The sequence below is a fragment of the Zophobas morio genome, unplaced genomic scaffold (genome assembly GCF_036711695.1).
Source record: "Zophobas morio isolate AGI-343-1 ecotype UQ-CSIRO unplaced genomic scaffold, CSIRO_AGI_Zmor_V1 ptg000175l, whole genome shotgun sequence".
Lineage (NCBI taxonomy): Eukaryota > Metazoa > Arthropoda > Insecta > Coleoptera > Tenebrionidae > Zophobas > Zophobas morio.
The window spans coordinates 247,687-260,653 of record NW_026972279.1 but is presented as its reverse complement, the minus strand read 5'-3'; positions in this window follow the sequence as shown (position 1 = coordinate 260,653).

Sequence of the window (12,967 nt, the reverse complement as noted above, 5' to 3'; positions counted from 1 at the left end):
AAGTCTTCTCTTAACATTCTCGTGTAAACTGCTCATAATTGTGCCCAAAAGCTGTTTTTTGCAATCTTTCATGGAAAGGATACTCGAGTTCTTCAATTTTTTCGTTTTTAATAAAAAAAGTCGTATAAACCGTAGCGAGTGAGGATATCTTTAATATTTAAAATCTATTGTCACAATCGAGTAGGTTTCTGTAATATTTGAGAATGCCAACCGAGTGTTTAAGCTGTGTTTGAAAATTTGGATTTAGCATTATTGCTTTGTAATTGTAAAACTAAAGAGTTGTGCTCGTAACGTAATAAAATTTAGTGAAAATATAGAAAAATATGATCCAGTTTAAAAAAGTTTATTTAAGGGTATAAATATAAATAATAAAAAAATAAAAACTAAAAAACAGAATAAAGATACAGAGAGGGGTAATAAGATTAACCGATGCGGTTTATTTTTTTGTTAATATATCATTAAATAATTTTAAATATCCAGATTGGTTCATAAATCATTGTTGATTGGATTTTGAATAGATACTATTTTTAATAAAATGCGTTAAATTTTCAGCAATATAAAAACTTGTTACTGAGGCTAAGTTGTAAAATTATGTATATACTTCTATTTCTATTGTGCAAAGGCCTCGTGTTCTTAAGCTATTTGTAATCCAGAAGTCATGAGAGACCAAACTATTCGTTACAACCTAGTACTATGCGAAAAAGTACTCGTAATCCTTTAAGCTTTGGCCATAATAGTAAAAAAAACTTCTTTTTCTGCACAAAATAATTATCATATGGCACACAATAAAATGAATAAAATATACTACCACACTTTTAAGAGCTATTAATTTTTACTTTTGGGCATCACTCATACCCCTTAAAAGTAAGAATTAGATTTACAGACACTAAAGTTATAACACTAAAAACTTTACAGTATATCTTTTGGAAAATAATCACTAAACAAATATGATATAGCGAGGAATAAATTTAATTAATGCCTAAAAATTTAGAGTGAAGGGTAGGAGTTCCACTTAAAGACAAGGGCTGCTTAAATCCTAAATTACATAGCTTCTACAGCACTACGGACTTATTCCATGCGGGTACTTTAACAAAAAGCATTAATCTCTTGATAAAAAACAGTTATTAATTCAATATAAGCCACCTTAAACACTGAGAACTTAGTTATTCCAGATATTCATATCTGTTAGTATTAAAGTTCTTATTTCCCCAAAATGAGTAAGACTGTTTTAAATTTATTAAAAGAAAACAAATGGGATAAAAATTTAAATTTTTCATCTAAGATGCAATGGTTGATAATAGTCGCTAAAACGGAAATACATATATTCATTAAGGTCACAAACTCAAAAACTAGAAAAATATCTGATATACAAATGGATTACTAAACATAATCACATCATAAATCCTACCTGAATAATTAACCTTTACGGTCATTCTATAAAATATTTAAGTTAAGTTTGATACAGGATTTAATGCAACTTATTCAAGTAAATAGCTACTTTATAATAAAGAAAACTAATTGTTTAATCGTTATATCCAAGTTCAAAAGAGAATCTTGCATTATAAAACCTTTGTGTGCCTAGTATAAGTACATAATTTTCATCACAAAAACTGATAAGAAGAGCTTATATTCGATTAAATAATGCTTTAAATTTGCTTTACTGTTCGTTCTATCTCATCAAAGTAACTACCTAGAACACTACCACCAAATTTGTGCAAAAACTGCAACCCTGAGAAAAGTGAATTGCTTAGCTTTTAAAGTTCTGTCTTCAAGGAGCAACCTTATAAATGCAGCCTCGCCGGGGGTGGAGGAGCTCTCAAGCGAGCTAAACGCTGAAAAAAGAAAGGATTGTTTGCTATGAACAATTAACAATAAAAAATAGCTACACATAAATATGGGCAAAGATTAATGATCATAGGCTTAACTTCAGCGAGACCAAATCCACTTCACTGCAATGACTATTTAAGGCGGTGACCCCACCGCATACACACACAAATTAAGAATCCATTAACTTTACTAAAACGAGGCCTTCCTTATAAAACCCAATCTCAAAGAAGACAAACTCATGCTGTGCAGAGACCTTAACTATTGATTACTACAACAAAAGAAAGCTATTTACGAAACAATTTGACTTTCGGAAATTAATAAGGGTTACGTGTAATGCTAGACACTTTTTAAAATTGCCACGTTATAACTAAACTTGTACTAATGAGACAGTGTTACAATATTTTAATGTGACGGCAAAATTTTTTTAGTAAGGTTAAACGGACGCGCAGAGATGTCAGGTCTACCCGGGGCAAATTTGAAAAGCACTAGGGGTTACGTGTAACACCAGTTAGTATTCTAGGTTTAAGTAGAGGAATTTGGTTAAACGAAGGAGCAGATACTAGCGTAGCTTGAGACCATCTTCTAAATAATAGGAATTGGTCATAGAAAAGCTCGAGGTCATAATTCAAATTTGTAAGACGAGCTAAAGTATCCGAAGGCGTCAAAGTTTTGCTACTCCCATGAAAACTACACAGTAAGCAGAAGAAAGGCAGTACATTAAAGAGACAACACACCTTATACTTAATAGAAGTACCCATGAATCCTTATAAACCTTAGTGCAACTTAGAAGAGCGGACGTACATGCAGCAGACATCATTACTGCTGAGGCAAAGGTTCATGTAAAGAAGGACACTGCCAAAAAAGAATTACAAAAATACTCATTAAAATTTAAACAATGATATGTTAACACTTATACCACAGACTTAAAATTACGAAAGCAGCTAGTATACACCAAGTAAAAAGGGAATTAACTCAAACTGAAAGAAAACGAGAATGCTTTTTAAAGCAGCATCAAAATAAAGAAAAAGCGACAATATTCGGAAAATCGACTGAGGTACAACTAATAGCAGATATGAAAATGTAAGCAGGCATTTTATCCTCAGCTGGGAAAGTCTGACTAACAATGCTGCTTATACGTACCTCGAGGTCATTTCTCCTGATGATAGGTAGTTTTCCGCCAGTATGGACTGAATATCTCAGGGGCCCATTGGCTTCTCATGGCAACCATTTTACTCATTCAGAAGGTAAAACTGCAAAGCATCTGCCTTAAACTTTTGATTATGGGAAAAAACGATTAAGCATTTAGAAGTACTTAAAGGATGTGTAGTATGCCAGTAAATAAGTATAAGTAAAGGATATATCTTTTTTTCTTACCCATGTAATTTATTGGGACTATCATTAGCTTATTTTCGAAAAAAAAATTGCACGTAAACTATTAAAAATGTTTTTATTTTACATAGTTTAGGGCTAGATATTATGATCGGAGTTTCTTATGTATTTCTTCTGTTCTATTCAAAATTGTCTGCATCTTTTTTTTTTTTAAAACGCTATATTTATTACACTTCACCTCCTTTTAACAGCACCCCATCATCCCACTTGAAGTATCGTGACCTCTCACTTGTTAAAAATAAAACTAAAAGACTCAAGGAACCACTCGGATATACCCTTCAGACAGTTGATGACTAATAAACCACAAAACATACACAATCCCTAGGACACAATTTAAAACACAATATACGAAAAACAAAAAAAATCAATAAAAAAATAAGCATAATAACAAAAAGTAAAATTTAATCCGGTTCAATTAAATTATTGTATATATACGGAAGCATAAATTAACCTTTTGGATAGGTATAAATACAGACAGAAACTGGTCAATAGAAGCAATCTTGTTCTAATATACTTTTTTATATACAATTTTTTTATGTACGAATATTAATAATGACACTCACACTGGTCTATATAACTATTTAACGAACCATGGAACTTAAAAGATAAGCAAATTGCTTACGCTACTCTTAAGTACAGCTAACATGACAAAGGCACCTAAATTACAACTTCAACAACAATAAAAATAGTAGTACTGGTAACAACAGTAGTAAAGGTAGTAATAATTGCAGTAAGAGTACTGTATATGACTGAATAGGAGTAATAGAAAAATATTAAAAATTAATTAGAACTTTATTTCTAATAATTGTAGCAATAACTGTAAAAAAATATATATGCCCTTAATAGAAAACGGAGACAGGTTAGACTAAAAAATGGGCAATAGGCCTGTCAGATACCCGTATTACCCGCTAGAGACATCGAACAACCTTCTGCCTTTCAAACTTTTGAAACAAATAAAAGGTGCCAACTGTTGTTCTATGCGATATACAGAAGTAACATTATTTTTTCAACTTTTGCAAGCTAACAGCGCCAAAATTCTGAGATCCAGGGGCCACACGAACAAATATTTTAGATATGCCTGGCAGAAGCTAATAAATACATCTCAACATTGCTATGCTCGATGCATCACTACACATTATTTTTTATTTACTGCAGGAAAAGCGAATTGTCCTTCACAGAATCTATTGCAATACTGACGTCCCCAACTGTCTAGGGAGACTTGCGCGTCCAAGACATACCGCTCTTCTGGGTTGCCCAAAAGCACATTGAGAGCATTTTCAACGGTAAACCTGCGAAGTGACCTTTACCAATAGTTTTGGCACATAAAAAAAGGTGTAATCGGCAGAAGCTGCCGGAAGAGAAAACTTTTTTTTCCATTTTCAGGTTAGCGAGGAGAAACTACGCAAGAGTAATCGCGTTGCACCATGTAAAAGGCTTTTATCACGTAAGCTACAATACCGTATGTAGTTGTAACACGTGATTTAGTCTCGTTTCTGTCCCTCATACTTGATTTTCTCTTTTCTCTTTCACCTTTCCTTCTGATATGTTTGCATGGGCGCCCCTCCCTTCTTCCCCGTTAAATTAAAGTTCCCAACAACCGTAATGGGTCTCTAGGGAAATTAAAATTTACAGTAATAATGACGCTTTCAAGATTTTAAAAAGGTTTAAATACTTTAAGTGCCTTAAGAAGGACAGTACTTTAAAAAGTTAACTAATAATAATAGTGAACAAAATTCCTTCACATAAAATTTTATTCGAAGTTATTTTATATTAAATTTTCTTTTGCAATTATATATGAAGCTAAAGGTTTAGATATCTATAATAAATACATTTAATTTATTCTTTTAATAAAGGTAAATTTGCTAGCTTTCAATATATTTAAGTTTGACTTTTTTAGGTTATACAAAAATTATTGTAGTATAAGAATTAGAAAGTTAAGATAAAATAAATAATATATTGTTTACACTATCAAAATTATATTTAAAAAAATATATAAATATTAAAGAATTAAGATGTTGTTAGTTAAGGCAACCACTCGCATTGTCTCTCAAGTTGACTGTAGCGATTATAACAATAAAAAAAATTGATTAAAGCGAGGTGGCAAGTTTACTGTACCATTCTGCAATTGCACCTAAAGACTAAGACCAGGGAGGGAGGACCTGCAGTTTATTGGTATAATACAAATAATCCACTAAATTAGTAATGCGCGTGCACTATGTTTTCCGCGTAAGCCCTTGTTGGGCACCCTCCACTATTACTATATTAAGGCGGCTTAAGTAGTAAAAACAGATAACTGAAGACAGTTCACGTAATGTTCGAATAGATCCTCTACTTTTCTAAAACATGCAGTCATGATTTGTTTGATTTGAAGGTATTTTATCAACTCAGATATTTATTCGTTGTACCTTAAAAAATTTCCTTGGATACAGCAAAAGGATTTAGTGCATGACATCTTCAAAAGTTAATTTAGCCATTCATGACAGAAGTTATTCTTCCCAGCCACGTACTACCTTATATTTAACTCAAACTTTGAGCAATCAAAATTTAACTGTTTCAGTCATATCATTTCTATTAAACAGTCCACTTATGTAATTATATTTCCCAATATTTCCCAAGTTTTGCTACAATTTATAATTACGTATGTTTGATTTCTTAATTTAATTTCAACGTCTAACTATAACCTTTCCTTCAGACTTTAACTAAAATAACCCATGTTCAAGTGTGTCAATCACTCGGACAGGTCCCTTTCAATTTTCTCCTTTGACTTTGCGTTCTGCTACTCAAAGTATACCAAGTCGCCGACTTTTATACCTTCCTAAAAACAATCTTTTGAAATAGCGTCTTTTTATAGCTGTTCTTGTCTTTTAGCCCACCTTTCCTTTAAAACTTCTATGTATTCAATGCCTCTTTCAGGCTCAGATTCAGTCAACCAGTCACTACTCAACACCTTTTCAAATCCTTATGCATATCAAACTCTTCATAACTTGGCGCCATAACTTGGCGTCTCATTAAATATCATAAAGACAGGGTGCAGCACCCAGTACATTGGGAGGTCTGTTATATAGTTTTCGAAAGCGCTTTTTTAATAGCTTGAATGACTCAGCAAAAAAAAAAACCGTTAGATTGATGGTGGTTGGCTATAATAAAATGTTTCTTAATTTTAAAGGCTATGAGAGACATCCACCAAGAACTTATTTTTTAAGACCAATTGCTGATCAGCAATAATTTTACTAGGCAGCTGTAACTTAAAGATATTTTTAAAATATTTTAATACTAATATGGTATTTTGCTCCTTTCAAAGCTTCCACCCGGACAAATCTAGAATATTTGCCAACTATAACTAATATATTATCAAATCCTTTTAAAGGACGAAGGAAAGATGTCTAATTGGCTTTCGTACTGCGTATATCAGATAATTCTCTTCGCGAATCTTTCAGCTTTTGTTACCAAATCTATTACAGATCTCGCACTCCTTGCAGACTTGGTCCACCACGTACCCAAAATACTTCTTGCCAAATATTTAATTTATCGCTCCTTACATGGAACCAATCCTCATGAAGGTGTTGGACTGCCTTACCAATGGCATCCCGCCTTTCAAAGTACTGATTTTGTATCGTATTTACATAGGCATCAGAGAGGGGCCTTGACAGCATTGCGGCCACCACTTTACTTTTTCCAAGAATATTTTTCAGTGTCAGATATATGTTACTCATGACATGTTTTATTCAATTTTTATATAATCCTATTAAACTTTTATGGTTAGTTTTACAATTAAAGGTTTGTCACTTAATCGTATAAACTCCAACAACTTGTTGGTACGCCAAGCGACAAACCAAGCCATTATATCAGTAACGCTAGATCTCTTCTGAGAATCATTAAATATTAAACTTACAAAAGCAATTTAGTAGACCCACCCTGAATATCTTTGGAAAAAGAATGCCACTCATTCTTATATCTCTGGGCGTTTGTACCCAGTATGAATGCGCTCCACGCAAATTCCTTCGTCTATTATACGAAGCAGCAATTTTTTTCCTTGCATCCTTCTGTTCTTTTTTTTTTACTATTCAAACTTCACTTTCTTTTTAATAACCTACCAAGAGGTTCTGCTTTTAGCGCATTATCCGGTATTTACTGGCACCAAAAGTTAAGAACCTGTAAAAAACTTGCCAACTAGTCCTTATTGGTAGGCCTCGCCCTATTCTTTAAAGCTAAGACTCTTTCTTCGCTCATCTTAACTCTTAAAGCTGTAAGTTTTCTCCTAATCAGTTAACAGACTGTTTTGCGAAATTAATTTCTCTGGCCTTATTTTCACGTTTTCCTACTACCGCTTGCATGCGGTTCCACTCCTTGTTGAAGGTTTTTTCCAAGATCCCTGTTTTTAAAAAGGCTTCACATTCCCTTGTGATGCCGGAGGCCTTTATGCAACTTTTAAAGGGGTCAATTCAATAACACTTCAAAACTAGGGTGCCAACGTAGATTGTATAGTCTCCGTGCGAGGTTTTTGACGTCGCTAACATTTACTTGCTGGTGGACTAAACTGGAGAGTTGCTTTTCTATATCCCTTGTAGATATATTATCTTCCACCCTTTTAATATCATTAAACTCAGAAAAACCACCTGCTCCTCAATTTCTTAGCAAAAACTCGTTTCTGTGGGATATCTCTAATGCCATCGCATGATGGTAGAGCTCCATAAAGTATAAAGCCAAATATTTCATGATAGGGTCTTCCAAGTAAAACATCCGCACCCCTAGGAAGCAAGTAGTCACTACGCAGAGTTTGAATTGCGCCTTTTCTCTGATAAAGTAACAGTTCAACAGAGACCTGATCATTGGTGCGAGAAGGACCCTCTCCAAAGACTTTGAACACCCGAGTTCTTTGCTGAATTAAGCTTTCCAGCCCAAAACTTCTTTACAGCATCCTTAAAAACAAAACTACTTTCCGCGCTTGGTTGGCAAGAAGTCGCAAGGGATAGACATAAATATACCAATTGAAACCTTCACTTATGTCTTGACAACTTTTTCTATATACTTTTATACTTTCAACAAGTTTCATTCCCGCTACTTTAATTCTTACTAGTTCTATCTCTACAACAAACTTTACTATTTATATTACTGCTATAACTTTTTGTTCTACTAGTATTATTAAATTTACTATTATTTCTATTAACGATTCTATTTCATTTAAAACTGCCATTACTGTAATATCTCTGGTCGCAGTTTTCATATCCCCGACGAACCAGAGATACGGTTTGAGCAAAACTCAAAATATCTCAAAGTTCTTCCAGCCTTGAAACTATCGCACTCATTCCAGCAATAAAAACTTTTGTAATTATATCCGTCAAAAAGGGAGCCAGTGCCTTCAACGTTTCCACCACTTCTTTTACGAAAGGACATAATCTACCATTTAACTTAGAAAAAATACACATCTTTACATCGTTCTTCAATAGCTTCGCGTACTTCAAAAAAATTTTTAAGGTTTTAAGTACCTTATTAAGTTGCCTAGTGCCTTGAGGATGTCTTCTCGTTTGAATTGCAACCCTTCCTTTGAAAGCTTCAACTTGTCTCTTCAACATGTCCAGTATCTTCTGTTTCTAGTTGTTACGTGTTTTCCTAAATTTACGCTGCTGCTCAAACAAAGCTATCATAAGAGTTGCTGACTCTACAGAAACTCCAGAAATATCAACGTTCATGTTAAGAAGCCTTTACTTTTAAAGTAAGGTTAGAGGCAAAAGTTCAATTGTTAGTTAACATCCCTACTCGCATAGTGTCTCGTGTTGGCTGCAGCGCTTATATCAATAAAGTTGTTATGAAGAGAAGCAGCAAGTTTATTGAACTATTCTGCAACCACAACCAAAGAAAAAGACCAGAGACTGGAAATGTAGTTCGTATGTATGGTACATAATTAACTAATGTGCGTGGACTCTGTTTTCCGCGTGCGTCAGGTTGAGCAATATTAAAATATTAAAAAAGGAGTTAATAAAAATAATATACTAGATTATGGAAAATTAAGGAATTGATAATAAAATAATAGTTTACTTATTAGAAAAAATTGTTAGTTGTTCGTTTATTTTTAACAATAAGTAAGAAAAATATAACAAATGAATGTATATTTATATACATATAAAGTTTAGTATTTAATATATATATAATTTTTAATAATATTATTTAGCATTGTTATAGTATAATAAAATTTCTATATAATTATTAACAGTAATAAAAAATAATTTTAAATTAAAATAAAAATATTATATTAAAAACGAATTATTAAATAATAAATAACGATAATTTATATTTTTTTATTAAAAAATTAATAAATTATTTTGTTATTATCTAAAAATTAAAATTCCTTTTAATAGACGGTGCTGATCGATGTCTCTAGGAGGTCTCGGGTAGAGCTAAAATTTGAAAAGTATTGAGTATATCGCCGTGTCGGTTGAACCCCTAAAAAGAAGCGGAAGGACTGGCCAGTGCTTTAGTATTCACGGTCACCTCCCCTGGTGGTGGTTTTTAAGGGTTTTCCACCTCCCTACTTCGAATGAGGTGTTTTCCTCATTTCCAGCTACTTTCAGCTTATTGGGTATTTTTTCTTTTTACCTCGTACAAAATGAAACTGCGGAGACTTCAAAGAATAGCTTAATTATAAAGTTAAAATGTCTAAATGTTATTAAGCTTCAGGTAATTTAAGATTTCTCGAGGCACGGTGAACAACAAAAAGTTTCCAGACCTTCATGGTGTATCACAAAGTCACCGTGAAAGACAGTTTATACTATAAAATTATCTAAGGGTCTTTTGAGCACTCATTATATACCTTTTCACTCGGTAAGTGGTTCCTAAAATAATTTGATGTGTTCGGGAACCTTTAAATAAAAAAGCACCTGAGTATAAGATTAAGCTTAAGAACACTATAAAATTATTTCTAGTTTCAAAAAAATGGCTAGGTCCTTCAAGAAACATCCAGCAAAATTATAAGCTTATTATAAAGTTTTCATTTAAGTTAGAGAACATTGAAGATCGATGCTGTATAAAGATACATTAAAGGAGATATTATGCGTTAAGAGTAGCTCTATAAATGCTTTTAATATTTAAACTCATTCAGAGCGGATTAATAAAGATTTTTAAAGAACGGAATTACCATACATAATAATAAAACTATTTATTACTCTCCAATAAAGAGAATAAAAAATATAATTTGGTCTAATTAAAAAAAAATTTATAACAAAAAAAAAATTGACTAATTTTTAAAGATGAGACTCAATTCTAGGGTCCATGAAATATAAGCAATTTTTTGCCACAGTTCCTTCGCCCGAGGACCTAAAAAAGGTTGTCTGAATTATAAGGCAAGTTGTAACTGTAAGTTCCATCCCGTTTTAAGTTCCTAAGGTACGAAAACCCTAATGATGTGAAATCTATGAAAGTCACAAATATTTAATATTGTCGTATTCGATAAAAAATTAAATTGTAAGAAATCTGGCTAGTTTTTCAGTTTTTATATTACTTGGTACTAATAGAAAATATACCATCTATGTATTTCATGAAAATCTTAGACCTATAAATATTTTTAAATTGTTAAACTCGCTTGATCTACGTAAACACTTAATTAAATATATATATATAAATAAAGTTAACAGCAACGCTGAGATTAAAGAAGATAACTCTCATGATATGCTACTGAAAAAATAGTTCCATATTTTTTGAAATCTTACTGCTAAAAATCTTATAGTAGCTAGCTAAATAACTAATCAGTGAGCCAAAAAATTTCAATACAAAATGAATCTTAGATTAATAAACAGCTAAAGCTACAAATAATCCATTGAAAAATAGTTTTAACTGGATTTTTTTTCATTATTTCCAATTTCAATTTGTTAGCAATTAAACTGATGACTTTAAACTTAAAATCCAAGTCTTCAATCTTAAACTAGAATCTCTTAAAATAGCCCAATTTATCTTCTGAACGACTCAACAGAGCGAGATAAAGATATTACGAAACCCTTAAATACCTTGGGCTCATATAATATAAAGAAGAATTGTATTTAAAATTGATCAAATAAATGGTCAGCAAGGCAAATGGCTATCAGTCAAGCATCCTAAAGCTAACTTCCTAAGCTAACTTTGAGTTATCGCACGAAGATATATAATAAATATGCTTTATAACAAAAACTTTGTAAACGCTTGGTAAATATTTCCCTTTGCATAACTTAAAAGTTCAAAGGGCCGAATGCCACATTCAACTCTGTTTTTAAACACCTTACATTAAAATCTATAAGGTGCGTTAAAACATTAAAAATTCTGCTCTTCCTACTTTTCGTTCAGAGATCGTGATGTTTAAGTTATGCATGTTTAATGAGTGAATTGCACTTCAACAGTTTATTTTATGCCTCGTTAGTGGGAAGATTGATAATTAATATGAGATTATAGAAAATTAAGAATCATTAAATATAATGAATTCGGCTTACGGCTAAAGCGGTAAGCATGCTACTATTATTAAGATTTTTTAAAAATTTTAGCAGCGGAATTTTTTCTTGATCTTTAAGAGACTATTCTTAAGGTATGACCATACGTGTTGCAGTACAAAAGAATTAACTGGACATCCCATTTTCTTAGATGAAGCCCTCGTACTTTTCAGGTTTACAACTAAACCAAGCAAACAGAGGCATATCCATTTCATAAAGAGCCGGATTTCTTAGCTAGAATTACTGTAGACTTTATTGTTCAAATTTTGTTTCGATACAAAATTGAGAAGAGTTCTTTTTTGATGATATGCTAACGACCTCGTCACATCTTGAAGTTCCAAATAAATATCATAAACTTTAGCTACTCGGTAACTCCAAGATATTATAACATTTATTGATATTTTGCTTTAAAAATAAAGTTTAATTTAAACTCATTAAAAATAGTGTCTCACTTATCTCACATTAATTAACCCATTTTACTAGTAGATGTTAAGGTATTATTGTATACAGCAAATTAAATTGAAAAGCTTATACACTATCGCTCAAGGCAGTTTAAACAGTAGATAAAAAATTATAAAACACTACGTAAAAATCTCTACTCTGTTCCGGATGATCAAGTTATAGAACTCAAACATGGTGACTGTTTGCATCGCATTTGTGAATGTTTAATTTAAAAAAGATTCAGTAGTTTCACGATCTGCCAATGTTCAATCCCCTTAGGTCGAACAATGACTTTTTTAGATATCTCGACACAGGAGTTCACTGGAGAGAGGTCGTGTATTCAGGAGTGCCCAATTACGTAGGTTATGTGCCGGCCAGTTCTCATTCTTTCATACTGCTGACGTCGCGTAAACCCAAGAGAATAGTTTTTTTAATTAATGTATTATCAGGAGGACTTATAAGTGGTTTTGTTTTTTAAAAAAGCTACTGTAAAGCCCATGGGTATTGCGAAATGTTCAGAGTTTATAAGACTTCAATGGAAAGGTTTTCGACGCTGCACATCGCCGAAAAAGTGGGTCTGAAAAAATCTACTGTTCATTCTAGCAATTCCTCGGTTTTAAGAACGCAAAAATCTTGCAGACCTCAAGCGCCCTGGCCCAACTCGAACCGTCTAAGCACCTGTCGACCAAAATTTCATACTGATAAGTAAGCGTAATACCCGTCTTGCTACTTCTATAATTACAGCAAATTTAAATCTGGGAAGACAAGGTGAGAGATTTCGTCAATACCAAGAAAAGGCGCTTACAAGAAGCCAATTTACATTATCAATGTGCTGTGCGGAAACTACTACTTCGACGAAG